The sequence below is a fragment of the Ranitomeya variabilis genome, chromosome 3, assembly GCF_051348905.1.
Source record: "Ranitomeya variabilis isolate aRanVar5 chromosome 3, aRanVar5.hap1, whole genome shotgun sequence".
NCBI classification, from domain to species: Eukaryota; Metazoa; Chordata; class Amphibia; order Anura; family Dendrobatidae; genus Ranitomeya; species Ranitomeya variabilis.
In genome coordinates this window covers 607,942,129-607,960,681 of record NC_135234.1, presented here as the reverse complement: position 1 = coordinate 607,960,681, position 18,553 = coordinate 607,942,129, and the positions used below count along the sequence as shown (strand labels likewise).

At 40.9% G+C, this 18,553-nt stretch overlaps 1 protein-coding gene across 4 annotated transcripts in view; it reads left to right on the top strand.

Annotated features, from left to right (window-relative positions):
• VWA8 (von Willebrand factor A domain containing 8) overlaps window positions 1-18,553 on the top strand; it is a 523,579-nt gene that overhangs the window by 401,254 nt on the left and 103,772 nt on the right. The window lies entirely within an intron of this gene.

The following is an 18,553-nucleotide window of genomic DNA, read 5'->3' as shown; positions in this document are numbered from 1 at the left end:
CACCATTCGCTGTCAGGAGATGGTGGGCATTCTTTTAGGGGTTAAGTGCATAAGACAATAATCAAGCACATTAAACATGAATTAAATGAGTGACCGCCATGTGTATAGGGACAGGTGGCCTGCCTGCATGGAGAGGAGAACCTGCACATACGGCAGTATACTGATCGCACGGTTATTTGGGGTTATAGGCTTTACTGGATAAATGGGCTTTACATAAAATAGTTCCAGACAAGGGAGGAAGCATGAGAGAAATCTTGGAGACTGTAGTGATCTGCAGACAGGAGCAGAGGAGGAGGCAGTGCGTGATGTGGTCGGAGAGGCAGGGTATGGGCGGCCTCGGATGTCATTCTTAGTAGTTTGATCTGAATTCTCTGGGTAATAGGGAGTCAGTGAAAGGATCAGCAGAGGAGTAAGGAGGGTAAAGAGGGCTGCTGAGGGCGGAGGACATTACTGAATGGCAGGCCGCAGAGAGGCGTCACATTACTGTTGAGTTGGAGTTAAGATGACAACGTACTTGGTTTGTTTTGTTAGGTCAGTTCAGTTGTCATCTGTAATCAGGATGTCCCTCCATCATACCCAGGCCCGCTTCTACATGACAGGCAAAATAGACGTAGAGCCACAATAGGGGCAGGCTCCAAATTGTTTCATTTTATTTGTTCCCTTTTACTGAGCACCCTATAAAAAGTGTGGACGGAGAAGGGCAATGAGGCAGAAGATACTGCGGCTAATCTCCAGTGTATTCCTGCACAGTGCCGGGGGCAGCAGCTCCGACAGTAAATGGTGCATGATCAGAAGTCACTGTGACATAGCCAGGCGCACATTGTGACTAGTTTATTACTTGCCCCAAACTTCATGCTGAAATTAGCAAATCCGTACATTTATTATATCATGCTATATTACACTATTTTATACCATCTTTTACTAGGTTTTACATAAATGCTTTAAATGAATACCAACTGGTAAAGGGCTGCTTTAAATATGGGGATATTCTCATCATGTACATTAAAGGCATGTCTACAGGATTAAATAAATGTATAGTAGATGGATGCCCACCGATGGGACAGGACACACATCTGTCTTGAGAACGGGGTCTCGTCATCTACTGTGGAGCGTTAGTCAGAATTCACATACGCATTATTGGGATAATAATTAATTGACGGTGGCATGCATCAGGTCTCCATTCTTCAGAAAGATGTGTACTCTTTAGTATGACCCTTATCCGGTGAATATGCAATATACCGTATGTACAAGCTCAGAATAAAAAAAAGTTTTCATTTTCATTGACAGCGAGGTCCATTATGCCACATACTGATAAGCAATAATGTTTGCTATCGTTATTTGCCTCATTGATCAGGAAGCAGCCATGCACTATCTCTCCATACTGCCATCATAAAGGTTCTTCCTATAGTCTTCTGTATTACGGTGCAATGATGTCATTACCAGTTACAATAGCACCATCTAGTGGCCAGTGATTGGCATACAAGCGGAAAACTCCATTTTTTTCATATTTCTGCAACTTGCCCAGGAAAAGTGATTACTTGGTATTATAATGTAAAATAAATTTACAAGTGAAATTCATCGCTAGGGCTATAAAGTTGTTGGTACTCTATTATAAAGAAGGCTTAGAAATCTTGTGCTAAAATGCTTAGGTAAGTGGTGACTGGCTCATTCATTATTACTAATGCCGCTTGATAAGAAGTGAATATATAAATCTAAATAATTAATTCAATTTATAATCTAACAATATAGCATTTCTATACATGTTTCGTGGTAAATGGCGCTATTATCCAGCCTTTGTTACTCTGCAGCTGATGAGCTTCCTGACATATTAGGTAGTGGGGCTCATCTCATTTTGCTATGGGGCTCTTTGTTCTTAAATCTCATTGAAGTTTCCCCAGCAAATAGAAAAGTGACCAGAGCAGGACACCTGATGCTTTCACTTTTGTTGGTGCAGCACGAAACTTACATACTTGGGGCCTGATTCATTCTTGCATTTGTGCCTGTTTTTTATCGCGTTTTTGGTGTTTTTTTGCGCCTTTTTTTAATTTGCATCAAATTCATCTTTCTATTTGCAAAGTTTTTCCAAACCTACCGTATATTTTATGTGTTCGTCTGTTGTTGTTTTTTTTGTAGTTTGTCCCTGTTGGTGCAGTTTAGGGTTTCAGATGTAAAAAAAAAATGTTCACAAATGTAATCCATCCTCCCACCCAAATGACTTTCTGTACACCAGGAATTTTTAAAAACTTGCAACCTTTTTTTCTAATTTCTTTAATAGTAGAAAACAACTTGGCATTACAATAGATAATAAACCATTATTCAGCACAAAACTAAGGCCTGATGTAGAGAATCTGCATAAGTAACGATAAGCAGTGCCACATGGGGCCTGTCCCCAGAGGAAGCCATATTTCTGGTGGTGATACGCGTGGGATCCTTTAACTTATCTTCTCATTACTTAGACTATACCAGCACTATTTGAATGTCAGGGCATGTTCTCATAATGTTTCATGTTTGTTATATTAATTATTGATATCCTCTTTTGATTTGATAGGGTAGACTATCATTTTTCCATAGCCTTTGTGCTATTTTATTTTTTTAATGTTTTGTCTTGCTTAATTGTTCAATAAAATTGTTCACTATGTATAGCTGATCCCTGTTCTGACGTATGTCTTTATACTGTTGTTTTTCAATACATGATGCTATAGTTGATCCCAGTTAATAGGGCTGTGCCCACTAAGCCCTTTTTTACATTTTGGTCAAAATTGACAAATGGTCAAAGATTAAAAAAAAGACAATGTAAGACTTTGCGCAATATATGTGAACCACGTGTACCATTTTGATGCATTTGGAGCCAAAAAATACCATATGATAAAAAAGTGACTTCAAGAATAAAACAAATGACTAATCAGACTTTGTTCCCCAACCGATTACAGATGATTAATGATCACTAACTACCCAGTGATTGTTAATTTTAGGGGAACCTCCTAACAAAATGGGAAGTTACAAAAATCTTTAACCCCTCCCTGCAAAAAGACAGAACTGCAGAAGTCAGCTGTAATATACTGTAACAAAGCAGAAAGTCTTTGCTTGGTCAGGAAAGTCAGGCCAATGAGTGGTTAATGACTGTATTCCAAGTCTCTTTATATTCTAAGAGTCTCCAAGGTTTTGTAAACGTGTCTGGTGCCACTGTCATGAATAGGGGCCCGAGCAGGGTCACAGACCAATAAATAGCAGAGCAAAAGGGCACTGTGCATCTGAATGATTAACCTACTCAGTGTTGTAGATGAGCACCTTTGTCCTGAGATACACAATGTATACTGTACAGCGCCTACTTAGTGGTGCTGCTCTGCAGTATTGTCCTATAAGTGTATGTTCACACATGGCACAGTTCAGAGTAGCAGCAAAATGAATGAGATGTCAACGAATCTCATCCCCACACTGCAGGTTATTATTTATCATGCAGAAATTGCCCTGCGGTTTGGATTTTTCTGATATGATTTGGGCACAGATTTGTTGTAGATCTTTATCTTATCGAGATTAATGGAGACGTCTAATTTCACAACATACCCAGGTATTGCTGATTTTTCGGCATATTACTCAGATCCACATTCCAAGTCCTTACAAAAAAAATTTAAATATCTTCAATGAAGTTTAGAAAAAAGGTAGTCTGTCACCCCCCAAAACTCAAATGAAACCACTTATATAGTCATATAGGGGACTTGGCTCCTATAGAAATCATCCCTCTTGTCCAGATTTAAGTAATTTAATTTTATGTACTGTAACCTTTTATTATTATTCTCTGTGCACCCTTGGTGTGGCCAAAGTCTCAGTGCATCCGATCTTCACCCTCAATTACCATCCTCCGCACCTATGACAGTGCTCACTTTGGCGGCTGCCTCAGCTCTACACACACTGACACTGAAGAGCTCACACAGTGTTGGTGTGTATGCTGACTTTCTCATCCCTCTTTCCTGTCTACAGAGGCCACTCGCTGCACACAGGCTCACCCAGTGGCGGGAAGCCGTTCAGACAGGAGAGGCGGATGAGCATTCGCCCCGACTCAGTGTCAGTGTGTGCGAGGCTAGAGATTTAATTCAGCGAGCACTATTAATCTATGTCAGGAGAGAAGCAGAGGATGCTAGGTGAGGGGCAGAAAGATACACTGAGTCCTTGACCACATCATGGGCGCACCAAAGACCCCTCACTTGCTTGTGTATTTAAACTTTTTTTTAATATAAAATAAAATGAGTGAAATCTTGACAAATTGTATGATCTTAACAGCCGCTGAGTCCCTTTATGACTGTATCACTAGTATAAGTGGAGTTTTGGGATTGATATACGGTACTATTTTTAAAAATGCTTTACCCCTCTGTACTGACTGTAGTGCCGGTCCCCTTCCAATCAGGCTTGCTGTGATGACATCTCATTCCATGTGACAAGGGGTGAGACATTATTGTATGAGGCCGGTGAAATGGCCAAGCTGCCGAAACTCCCGGAAATGTGACTGTGTTTGTTTATTTTGCTGCTGTTTTCTGAGCAGAAGTCATCAAATGTGTAGCAAAATCTGCCCAATCTTCTTGCCTTGTTACCCTTCCGTAGCATACTGTTCCCAAAACAGCCTTATCATGGACTCATATGCAGACAAGGATTGTTTTATCTGCAGAATTTTGTTGTCCAAATTGTTGCGACAGAAATTTTATCTAACCACAATAATATTTTGCTGTTGAAAAAAACACATTACAGTTTGATATGTTTTTCAGCCAATGCTTTTTTTAATGAACAAATTAGAAAACTATAAAAAAAAATGTCTTATACTACAAAAAACATGGACGATTGAAAAAGTCCTTTATTTAGAAAAAAAAAATATTTCTTTTTGAGTCCTCAATGGTTGATACCTTTTAATGGCTAAAAAAGATGGAACAAATTGCAAGCTTTCGAGACTACACAGGTCTCTTCATCAGGCATAGAATATTTTAATAATTCTTTATTTTAGGCATTTTTGGCAGATCTGGAAGGCTGTACTGAAATGGAGCTTAGTGTTTACACCAACATGCTTAGGACGTGCTCTGGGTACATAGAGTTCAACTTATGAATTCTTCTCCATCATGTACTGGATATAAATAGCAGGGTCCACTTAGGTCAACAGAGAAAAAAACTGGTATGGAAACTATATCCGTCTGAGTAGGTCCAATGTTGATGTTTTTCTCCTATTAAGCACTTTTATGATATATGAGGGTACATATGTCAAATCTGTGGTGTTTTGCATGAATATTTTGTTATTTATATCATGAGATTATTTTTTGCCATTTTCTTATTTTTACCACATGGCGGCAGCATTGAGCTGCACTTGCCATTACACAAGCCCTGCTGTCAGAAGACACACTCTTATTTCGGTAGAAAACATTTACTTTCTAGACTGAAGTCTAAAAATTAGCTCAGCCAAGTGTTCATGTTTTGATAGTTTTTGTAGGAGTTTAAAAAAAGACAAATACTACCATGACGAAGGTCAGACAGTGTCCACAGTGACCCCATTGGCTTGGTAAATGGCTCTGTCGAGGTTTCGAGTGCAGTTCTTTGGGAATTCTGACAGAGACCCCGACAGTTCTCGATGGAGAGCAATATATGTGTGAGCCTATCCTTTATTGGGAATACCACTTTACGTTTGATTGTCAAACTGAATCACTTCAGCAATGTGGCCCTAGGAGCAGAAAAGTTTGTGCATCCCTGCATTAGATTGCTCACCCATATTGGCAAAAATGGCAGGTTTGACCATCTTTTCTGTATGTATGGGAGTCCTCTTCTCCAACCACCATCAATATATACGTTTTGTATTTTGCGACATCCTTTTGAATGTAACAAGTGTTATTCCTCCATCCCCCTTTACGTGCTGGAGATAAAAGATGATGAGAGTCTTCTTCCATCTTTAGCAGCATGGTTTTCTAAGGCTACTTTCACACTAGCGTCGTGCACTGCCCGTCGCTATGCGACGTTGTGGCGCACCGACGCTAGCTGTGAAAGCGCCGCACAACGGGGGCAGTGAATGCAGTTTTCCAACGCTGCCCCATTGTGAGGTGCGGGGAGGCGGGGGCGGAGTTCTGGCTGCACATGGGCTGTCGGAAATGCTGCAGACAACGCACCAAAAAACGTTACATGTAATGTTTTTTGGTGGCGACGGTCCGACGCAACAGTCGCACGATGGTTGCGACGTGTGGCAATGCATCGCACTGCGTCGCTAATACAAGTCTATGGAGAAAAAACGCATCCTGCAAGCACTTTTGCAGGATGCGTTTTTTCTACAAAACGAGGCATAGCGACGTGCAGTGCACGACGCTAGTGTGAAAGTAGCCTAAGACTTTGCTTTTGATGACCTATCCTTAGACATCAATATTCGATCTGTAGGTATCTGACAGCCTGCACCCTGGTGTTAATTTTTTTGCAGCTCCCGTGGTGGCTGGATGTACAGAGTACACAGCTCTGTGAACTGTCTAGTGGCGCTATCTGGTTCTGCCACTCAGCTCCTATTAGAATCAATGGGATTTGAGGTGCAGTAACCCAAGAACTAGCACTGCTCTGTGTAATTCTGGTGGGTGTGGGCCCTCTGCGCCATGGGCCGGGCTTCCACTGGAGGCATAACTAAGTGACGACTGGTATTCACTAGATCCTCTGATGGTGAGGATAGGCTGGGCTGCTGGTAGTCAACAGGTATCACTACAGGGCATTCCCTGTGTCTGCAGCAGCTGACTTGAGGGTCAGAGACACGGGTGCAAGGTACAGGAGGGCAAGACAAAAGTGAGGTCTGACGTCAAGGAAGGCTTCACTATGTAAAACTGAAGTCAGGAATGTAGATGTCAAATAGAGCGGGTAAACAGGCCGGATCGATAACTGGAGAGAGAATATAGAGACACACATGAACCAGGTACTAGCAGGCTGGGAACCATGTTCGGATGAGGAATGGAGGGTGGAGTCGCCTAATATATCACCTGCTAGCAGTTGATAGGCTGGGGAAGCAAATCTCCTCAGGACAGAGTGGATGCAAATTCTTCAGAGTCCAGCCACGCTTCACAACCATTACAAAGCAACTCAGCACAAGTCAGGACCTGGGTGGAGCCGAGCGAAAAACATGGTGGGTAGGGTGGCGCTCAGAAGGTGTGCAAGTGGCTGGCATAACACACTGTGTACGCAGCTGTGCTTTACACGGCCTACATTTGGCCACCTTGAGGTTTGTCAGAAAGGTCATCAATATTTAAAGCACCACTCCAGAGTTTTGGGGTTTTTTTTGTATTTGAGCGCAAGAGTGGTGCCACTAATCTAAGTTTCCTGACCCTAGTATCATAATCATCAGCCGCCATATTCAGCTCTTCCTGGCGCTGCTCTGGTCTCGATTAGTCATCTTATGATCGCATCTCCTGACTGACCAAAGTCAGAGGTAACGGTGAAAAGCGCTCAGTGTAAGTGTGTGAGAGCCTTATTCTGGCCACGTACTGGTTCTCATACACTTACATTGCGTTTTGACTTCCTGCTCACCCAGCAAACACTGCAGGAACCTGCAGAAGACAATCGGAGCAGCGCTGATAAAAGAAGATGGTGGACGGTAAGTATGATGCTAGAGGCAGGGAATTTTAGTGGCACCACTCCAGTGGTAAAATAAAGAATAAAACGCTGGAGCAGTGCTTTAAGTGCTAGTTTTCATGATGCATATTACCCCTGTAATGTAATGTAATATAATATATTTTGTCGCTCCAACATAGATTTATTTTGACACAAGATTAGTTTGTCCTGATCTTTGTCATTTCCACAGTGGCAGCCTACCAAACATTATTCTTTGCTTTTCCATGCTCTGCTTAGCTGATATTCTTCATACTTCCGTCGTTACACTTTGAAGAATGTTTTACAGAGTTTACAAACGGCATCAAAGATTAGTGATCCTCAATCTCCCACACAAGAAAACCACATAGTGCCTTGTAGTAAGCACATTATAAGATGGAGTATGTTTCACATGGCTTCATTACTGCAAAGAACTCCATATTTACATTCTGGGGCTTTCTACATTAAGAATAAGCAGAGCTAGATAATATGTGGTGCCCATTTTCAAAAAGATGAAGATTAACTGAAAGGGGACAGCTCCTCTGACATTCATTGTGGAAAAATGTTTGAGGGGCTTGTAAGGGGCTACGTACAGGAGCAAGTGGTAGAAAATGACATAAGTGATAGCCAGCACGGTATTACTGAGGACAGAAGTTGTTAAATAGCTGTGGGTATAGTGTTTTTGGACTTTGCAAAGGTATTTGACTGTCTCACGTAGACACCTACTGGGTAAAGTAAGGTCTATACGATTAGAAAGTAAGGTTTGTAATTGGATCAAAAACTGTCTCTAAAGTCTACACTCCAGAGTTGTGGTGAATGACTGCTACTCTGATTAATCTCCAGTTGGAAGTTACATATTCCAAGATTCAGTGATGGATCCGCTGTTAAATTATATATTAATGATATACAAAACAGGATTATTAGATTACTGTTTCTTTTTTAGCGGAAAAAATTAAGCTATGTAGTATAGTGTAGTGTATGGAAGATGTTAATAACTTACAGGCTGACGCGGGTATTTGGGCATCCACTTGGCAGATAAAGTGCAATGCGGGTAAATGTAAAGTTTTGCACCTGTGTACTATTAATATGTAGGCATCATATGTTCTACTGGTAGTAAAATTAGGGGGAGTCACTTGTAGAGAAAAATCTGGGTGGACTAGTAGATCACAGACTCCATCAGAGGCTTACTGCCTCTTACTGGCCAATTGGGCCTGGTGAGGAGGGGGACCGGTCCGATATGGATGGAGACATATAGTTGTGTTCAAATCTTTACATACCCGGCAGAAGTTTTGCTTTCTTGGCCTTTTTCCAGACAATATGAATGATAACACCAAAACTTTTTCTCCACTCATGGTTAGCATTTCTTAATGCTGTGTATTGCACCCTCTAACATCAATGACAGCTTGAAGTCTTTTGTCGTAGTTGTGGATGAGGTTCTTTATTTTCTCAGATGGTAAAACTGCCCACTCTTCTTGGAAAAAGCCTCCAGTTCCTGTAAATTTCTGGGCTGTCTAGCATGAACTGTGTGCTTGAGATCACCCCAGAGTGGCTCAATGATATTGAGGTCAGGAGACTGAGATGGCCACTCCAGAACCTTCACTTTGTTCTGCTGTAGCCAAAGACAGGTCTACTTGGCCTTGCGTTTTGGATCGTTGTCATGTTGGAATGTCCATGTACGTCCCATGCGCAGCTTCCAGGCTGATACTGTTTTCAGTGAGGGGGGTGCTGTTACTGTGCAGGGAGGCACTCACATTTTTTCTTCATCTGGTGTGTAGAAGTTGGGGATTGTGGTCTAGATAACCATTATTTTCTGCAGAGACAAGTCCTGGCTGGAAGAAGTGGTGGCTGTCTGCACTGGATGAAGAAGAAAAGCTAAGATGAATATCTTCAACTAAAGATGTCACTGGTGAGTCAGTGTGTTACCTGTACACTGACACTATACACTATGTAGTATATACAGAGGTCCTGTGTATAATGTCACTGGTGATCAATGTATCATCTGTACACTGACACTGTATACAGAGCTTCTGTGTATAATGTCACCGGTGATCTCTGTGTTACCGGTGCACTAACACTACATATAGAGGTCTTGGGTATAATGTCACTGGTGAGTCAGTGAGTTAGCTGTACACTGACACTATATACTGTATGTCTATGTACAGAGCTCCTGTGTTTAATGGCACTTATGGTAATATTAGTTTTGTGGGGGGGGGGTTATCAATGATCAGTATTGTAGTATTCAGTCACTATGCTTTGGTAATATGTGTTCTGGTCATGGTGTGGTGGTATTTGTTCCTGTATCTGGTATTATTCGGTCATTATGTGGTGGTAATATGTGGTCCGGCAATGAAGTGACAGTATTTGTCCCTGTATGTGGTATTATTCGGTCACTATATGGTGGTAATGTGTGGTCTGGCTATGGTATGACAGTATTTGTCCCTTGTATGTGATATAGTGTTCATTTAAAAAAATATATTTGACACATTCCCTAAAGAAAATAAATAAAAATATATCTAAAAAGAGTATTGGATATTTTAAGAAATGTTTACTAGGTTAGAGTAGAGTAGGGCCTTGCTAAAAGAGTCTACCTTGTGGTGGGAGGCTTAAAAAATATTTTGGCCAAAACAAAAGCTGCTCACTATGTGTATGGATATTGTGTTCGATGGGAACTGTTAATGTGTGATTAGTGAGGATGTGGTGCATAAGTGGCATTAAGCCCAAAAGTTAGCATTGGGACTGTAAAAGGTTCGAGGGGTGGAGGTGGAGCTGGGGTGGAGCCTGAGCGGAGTCTTAAGAGGGCCCTAACATTTTACCAGTATGGGTCCTGACATTCCTGGTGGCAGTCCTGCACAGACTAAACCGCATCTAATGTCAATCAGTGGCTTCTATGTCCAGCAGGATATTGTCATGTATTGAACTCACAGGATATTGTCATGTGTGACCTCATCTACAACTAGAAGAGGTAAAAAGAAGAGCCACGAAACTTATAACTGGCATGGAGGATCTATGTTATGAGGAAAGATTAAAATAATTACATTTATTTTGTCTTGAGAAGGGACAAATAATGGGGACTTGATTCATTTGTACAAGTACATAAATGGCCCATATAGAAAAAAGAAAAAAATAATCATAAGTTGTTTGAAATCCCCCCCCCCCCACTCAAAAGACAATAGAGCACGCTCTCTAGAGAAAAAAAGGGTTCAATCTCCATAGTGGACAAGACTTCTTCACCTTTGAGAACTATTAATCTGTGGGACAGCTTACCTCCAGTTAAAGCAGGAACTGTCTATGATTAAAAAAAAAAAGCTTGGATGCTTTTTTTTTCTTGGAAGGAAAGCATATAAATATTTATGCAAAGGTATAAAATTCTTGTTCTTAACCCGTTCATCACCTTTGATGTACCCATACGTCATGGTCAGATAATGTTCCCAACGAAAGCTTCAACTCAGCACACTAACAAAAAAAAGCAAGTCCCCACTCAGGTCTGTCATTTGTCAGTGGATATATAGAGGGCTTCCACGTTACTGGTAGCACAAAGGCTCTGGAAAAGCGCTATAGCTCCTCATCCCCAAAAGAAATCCAGAAAATTCTACTTTCCCAAATTCAAATGCCCCCTCCCTTCTGAGCCCCACAGTGTACCTAAACCACATTTCGCATCCACATGTTTGGCATTTATGTAGCTATTAGAACCAGAAGCTACGAGTTGGGCACAATGTATGGGCACTACAATGTATGGGCATAACAGCATACTGGGCACTAAAACATACTGGCCATTATAATGGCAGATTTGCAAATTTCACTCAGCAACATCCACTGCTGATCGTTTTTGGAAAACACACATGAATTCAAAATCGTAACTACACCTGTAGATAAGGTCCCAGAGGGTGTAATCTCCAAAATGTTGTCACTTGAGGGGAAGTTTGCTTTTCTGTTACTTTGTTATTTAAGGGCTCGGTTTATAGAGTCCGCAAACTATTTTACTGTAATTTGTTCTCCGAGATTCAAATAGTGCTTCGTCCCTCCCGGGTCTCACCGTGTGGCTAAGCAGTAGTGTACAGCTACATGTAAGGTATTGCCACGCTCAGCAGAAATTGTGTGACAAATTTTGATGCCATTTTTACCCATTTCCTCATATGAAAATGTAAAATCCGGGGCTTAAACTAAATTTTTGTGATAAAAATGTAATAATTTTTTCTTCACTGCCCAATGGTATAAAATTCTGTGACACAACCCTTGATGTTAATAAGATCACTGTACCCTTAGATGAATTCATTGAGAGGTGTAGCTTGTAAAACGGCATCCCTTATGGGGATTCTGCACTTCTGGCACCTCAGTGTCTCTTCCAGTGGGTTATGACAACTGAAAATTACTTTGACAGCAAAATCAGCACTACAATACGGTGCTTCTTCCCTTTTGAGCTTTTCACTGTGCCTGAAAAGTAATTCTCGATTACATGTAGGGTAATAGCGTACTCAGGAGAAATTGCACAACAAGCTATTTGGTCTATTTTTTCCCTATTAGCCCTTAGAAAAATTAAAAACTTTGGACTAAAACAACATTTTAATGGTAAAAATGTAATTATTCTTTCTTCTACGCCCAATGGTATAAAATTCCGTAAGGTACATGTGGTGTCAATATGCTCACTGCATACCTAGATGAATTCATTGAGAGGCGTAGTTTGTAAAATGGGGTCACTTATGGAGGAGTTCTTCTGTTCTTGCACCTTGGGCTGTGCCAATGTGACATGGCACCCTCAAACCATTCCAGCAAAATCTGAACTCCGATATGGGCTTCCATCCCTTTTGAGCCTTCCACTGTGCCTCAAAAGTAATTTTTGACCACATATGAGGTATTGGTTTACTCAGGAGAAAATGCTTAACAAATTATACTGTTCATTTTCTCCTATTATTACTTTTAAAAATTAAAAACTGGGGGCCAAAGTAAGATATTAGTGGAAAAAATGGTACTTTTCCATTGACTCAACCCAATGCTTTGCAATTCTGTTAATCACCTCAAGGTTAAAAATGCTCACTACACCCCTAGATGAATTCATCAAGAGGCATAGTTTCCAAAATGGGGTCACCTGTGTTTTTTTTTTTGGTGTTTTGGGATGTCAGGAGCTCTTCAAATGTGACATGGCATCCGCTATCTATTCCAGCCAAAATTGCGCTCCAGAATTCAATTGGTGTTTTCCCTTCTGAGCCAGCCCTGCCGTGCACCCAAACTGTAGTTTTCCACCATATATGAGATACATGCGTATTCAGGAGATATCACAATATTTATGTTTGGGTCCATTTTCTCCTGTTATCCTTTTGAAATAGAAAAATTTTGTGCAAAAGCAACATTTTTGCTGGAAATTTTTTTTTTCTTTTTCATGGCTCACCATTCTAAAATTCTGTGAAGCACCTGCGGGTTCAAAGTGCTCACCACACCTCTAGATAAGTTCCTTAAGACGTGTAGTTTCCAAAATGGAGTCACTTGTGAGGGGTTCCACATCAACGCCTCTGTAAATGTGACATGTTGTCCACAATCTATTCCAGACAATTTTGCTCTCCCAAAGTCTAATGGTGCTCCTTCGCTTCCGAGCCCTGCCATGTGCCCAAAAAGTAATTTTCCACTACATATACTCAGGAGAAAATGCACATAAAAATTGTACAGTCCATTTTCTTCTGCTACCCTTATGAAGATGACCAATTTTGGGCTAAAAGAAAATTTTTGTGGGAAAAATTTGGTTACTGTATTTTTATTTTCACTGTTTTGTGAAACACCTGTGGGTTCAAGGTGCTCACCACACATCTAGCCAAATTCCACACTGCTTTAATTCTTTACTTTAGATTAAACCGCGCAAGTGCCGCCTGCTGCTATGACTAATGGTGGGCTTCAGTAAAATGGCATCGGTAGCACTGAACAATCTACGCATGCTCAGATGCTGGTCGAATTTTCCAGAAGACTTCCAGGAGCTAAATCTGCGCAGGCACCAATGTATAATTTTGAATAAATTAGAAGAAAATGCACACCCAGACACAGTGGAGGGGAAGGAACAAAGCTGAGGACCTTAACCACATGCCTGCCATGATGCACGAAGATATGATTGCAAGGTAACTTCAAACAGAGGTTAAAGGAAACCTGCAAAGCCGATTTCTTCACCTGAGGTATCATTTTAATCAATATGACATCCCCATTATGGCCCTGCCTTAGCAAAATGCTGCTGACAGATCCTCTTGAATAATGAATTTCTACTAGGAACAGGACAGTGAGTTTTCCTTGCTTCCATGGCCTTCATAGTACCCAGATCATAATCTTATAATCACTGAGATGAGACTCGTGTTACTACCTACATCTTGTTTTCAGCATGCATCAACCAGTGCTCCTGCAGGATGATTTCAACACCTCATATAATTTATGCCACAGTGATTTGCTGCAGTTCTAAAGGCAAAAACACATTCAATGCACTACTAGATAGTTGTCTCTAATAACACAGGTCTACAAAAAAATATTTTTTGTAATCGCAGGTGACTTTGTACTTTTCTGAATCATCTTTTAGTCCTGATTTAAAAAATGTATATAGATTTTCTGTAGCGCGTATAGTTTCCATGGAGCAGTATCATTATTATAAGGTATAGGAAATATACTGGCAACATTAATCCCTTTCCGACATCGGGCGTAATAGTGCGCCGATGTTGGACTCTCTCCTTTTGATGTGTGCTCCGGCGGTGAGCCCACATCTTTCCCGGGACATGTGTCCGCAATAGCCGTGGGTGGAATTGCGATCCACCCGTCGCTATTAACTAGTTAAATGCCGCTGTCAGCAGCATTTAACAAGCGCTTCTGGCAATTGCGACAGAAATATGCCTACTGGTGACCTGCGTCACGTGATCGCAGGTCCCTGGTGTGTTGGCATGACAACTGGAGGTCTCCTGGAGACCTCTATAATTCTCAGTGCCAGATAGCTGTGAGCGCCACCCAGTGGTCGGCACTCATAGCAAGTGAGCAATTCTGCTATATAGAGGCGATCTGATCATCGCCTCTATGTAGCAGAGCCGATCGGGTTATGGCAGCTTCTAGTCTCCCATGGAGACTATTGAAGCAAGCCAAAAGTTTAAAAAAATGTTTAAAAAAATATAAAAATTCAAATCACCCCCCTTTTGCCCCATTCAAAAAAATAATAATAATAAAAAATCACACATACACATATTTAGTAGTGCCGCGATCAGTTGGCCGATCTATCAATAAAAAAAAAAAGAATTAACCAGATCGCTTAACAGCGTAGCGAGAACAAAAGTAAAAATGCCAGAATTATGTTGTTTTTTTTGTCGCCGCACCATTGCATGAAAAGGCAATAACGGGCAATCAAAAGATCATATGTGCTCCAAAATGGTAACATTAAAACGTCAGCTTGGCACACAAAAAATAAGCCCTTACTCAACCAGAGATCACGAAAAATGGAGACGCTAAGGGTATAGGAAAATGGCGCAATTTTGTTGTTTTCTTTTTTAACAAAGTTTGGAATTTTTTTTCACCACAAAAACGAAAAAAGCTCCGGGGGTTAAGGGGTTAAGAAAACAGTAATCTATATATCAGAACAAAAAATGCTACACCTTATAAAAGGTTTTTATTGAACCAAAATAATTTCACATGCAAAATAAAAAACAAAATATGATCAGAAATTAAGTGTAAGAATAAATACACTAGCGCCCCGCAAAGTAACTTGAAGATGAAGCAGCAAAAATAGATATACAGATTTGTGCGAAAGAGCTGTAAAAGAAGCTACAGTAGCAGATGTTAGTTGACTGGTTAGTAAACAGCAACTTTGCAGTTAATATTGTCCTTGCTGACAATTGCCTATACTGAGAATTGCTGATAGCAGTATAATTTATCAATGCGGTTTGTCACTTTTGTATGGAAGACTGTAATGAAATAACTTTGGGCTATCTTAGGAATGTGATCCTTCGTTGTTTATATCCATCTATACACTGCATCACCAGTGCAATGTCTTTACCTGGAGCACAGATGTTTCTCTGTCCCCAATCACAACGAACATAATGCTCTACTGTATTTCTACTGTCCCATAAACACAAGAAGCAACAATATTTTGTGAAACCACCTTGCATTCCCATTAGCAAATCTCCACAGATATTCCATTGATGATGCTTATATTGTATAGCATGCAAAACAACTGACAGATTTTCATAACTTTCCTTTAGATGATATAAGTGAGCAATAGAGATTGATGGTTTCATATTTCCATTGTGAAGCAACACTGCTTTCAAACTTCTCTGGGATGTGTCAATAAACAATTGCCAATCTGCAACAAAATACTCTTGATTCAGTTCTTCAAAGAGGCCATTCACATTGTTACAGTACACCATTGGTCCATCAACTGTGAAAAATTGTGTTAGTGTTACTTCTGTTTCGGTAATAACACACTTTGACATCATCATGAAGAAGATTCTTCTGTTTCAACCTACATGCAAGAAGTTCAGCTTTATCTTTTGACAATGAAAGGTCTCTGATGAGATCATTTAACCCCTTCACCCCCGCAGCTTTTTCAGTTTTTTCATTTTCGTTTTTTGCTCCCCTCCTTCCCAGAGCCATAACTTTTTTATTTTTCCGTCAATATGGCCATGTGAGGGCTTATTTTTTGCGGGACAAGATGTACTTTTGAATGATATCATTGGTTTTACCATGCCGTGTAACAGAATACGGGAAAAAAATTCCAAGTGTGATGAAATTGCAAAAAAAGTGCAATCGTACACTTGTTTTTTGTTTGGCTTTTTTGCTAGATTCACTAAATGCTAAAACTAACCAGCCATTATGATTCTCCAGGTCATTATGAGTTCATAGACACCTAACATGTCTAGGTTATTTTTTATCTAAGTGGTCAAAACAAATTCCAAAGTTTGCAAAAGAAAAAAAAAATATTGCGCGATTTTCCGATACCCGTAGCGTCTCCAATTTTCATGATCTGGGGTCGGGTGAGGGCTTATTTTTTGCGTGCCGAGCTGGCATTTTTAATGATACCATTTTGGTGTAGATACATTCTTTTGATCGCCCGTTATTGCATTTTAATGCAATATCGCGGCGACCAAAAAAACATAATTTTGGCGGTTTGATTTTTTTTCTCACTACGCCATTCAGCGGTCAGGTTAATCCTTTGTTTTATTGATAGATCGGGCGATTCTGAACGCGGCAATAGCAAATATGTGTATGTTTAATTTTTTTTTAATTGTTTTATTTTGATTGGGGCGAAAGGGGGGTGATTTGAACTTTTATATATTTTTTATTTTTTTTATATTTTTAAACACTTTTTTTTTTAATTTTGGCATGCTTCAATAGCCTCCATAGGAGGCTAGAAGCATGCACTACTCGATCGGCTCTGCTACATAGAGGTGACATACAGATCACCTCTATGTAGCAGAAAGTAAGGTGTACTTTGAGCGCCGACAACAGGGTGGCGCTCAAAGCAATCGGCCATCAACAACCATAGAGGTCTCAAGGAGACCTTTGGTTGTTATGGCAATGCACCGCTGACCCCCGATCATGTGACGGGGGTCAGCAGTGCGAGGAGCACCGGCCGCGCGGCCGGGAGCGCTAGTTAAATGCCGCTGTCAGTACTTGACAGCGGTATTTAACTAGTTAATGGGCGCGAGCGGATCGCGATTCCGCTCGCGCTCATTGCGCGCACATGTCAGCTGTACAAAACAGCTGACATGTCGCGGCTTTGAGGTGGGTTCACCGCCGGAGCCCACCTTAAAGCAGGGGATCTGCCAGCTGACGTACTATTCCGTCAGCTGGCAGAAAGGGGTTAATTCATGTTGAGTAAAGCGATTTGGCTGCTCCATCAGGTACATATTCATCTTGACTTGGATTCCATGACTTCGCCAGTAGCTTCAGCTCCATAGTCTTCATATTCCACTTCATTTTCATCCAATCCAGACAACGGTGGTACAGGAACTGGTGGTGACAAACTAAAAAAGAAATGCGATGAGCCGACCGACTATATGTAGATCTTTCCCAGAGATGACAGAGGCAGCTTGTATTTAGAACTGATTTTACTGGAGTTAACCTGGTAGATAACTATATACAGTTGTGAGGTAAACGGGTCAGCCTATTCCTTACAGATGAACATTTGCAGACAGGCAGTTTTTCAGTGTGATATTGGGTGCTTTCAGGTTCTCGGTCTGTGGAGACCCTCACTCAGTTACACCTCAGTGGCTGAGCTGTTTTCTTCCCTCTGAAGCGACTTGCAGAAATGCAGTGAAAATCCTCTCACAATGGCGGCTTTCCGCTGCGTTTCCTGCTTTCTTCCTGTGGCAGCGCTCAGATCCCTGTAGAGGCCTGTCTCCTGTCAGGATCTCACATATCAGTTCTTGCTGCTATCACCATTCTTTTTTCACTGACTCAAATCTTATGTTAGCTTCTCTCCATAACATGTGACTTTCTGAGGAGCAGTCATTGGTTGACTGCAGTGTCAATACTCCTTCCCATAAAACTCACTAAAACCTTTACTGATATTGTCCCTGTAAGAAAATTCACAATGAAGTAAGACAACCAAAGAAATGGGAATAACATAGGAAAAACCACATACATTGAAAATGCAGAAATAACGTAATAACAAAAATACTTCTAAGCATACTTTTGGAATCAGCACATAAATCTCCATAAAACAGACATATTACATTTGCTGATGATTTTTTTTGTGTTGACCAGTGTAATGTGGCCATTCATTTATTTAAAGGGAACCTGTCACCCCCAAAATGGAAGTTGAGCTAAGCCCACCGGCATCAGGGGCTTATCTACAGCATTCTGGAATGCCGTAGATAAGCCCCCGATGTATCCTGAAAGATGAGAAAAAGAGGTTATATTATACTCACCCAGAGGCGTTCCCGCTGCGGTCTGGTCCGATGGGCGTCATGGTCTAGTCCGATGGGCGTCATGGTCTAGTCCGGGGCCTCCCATCTTCATAAGATGA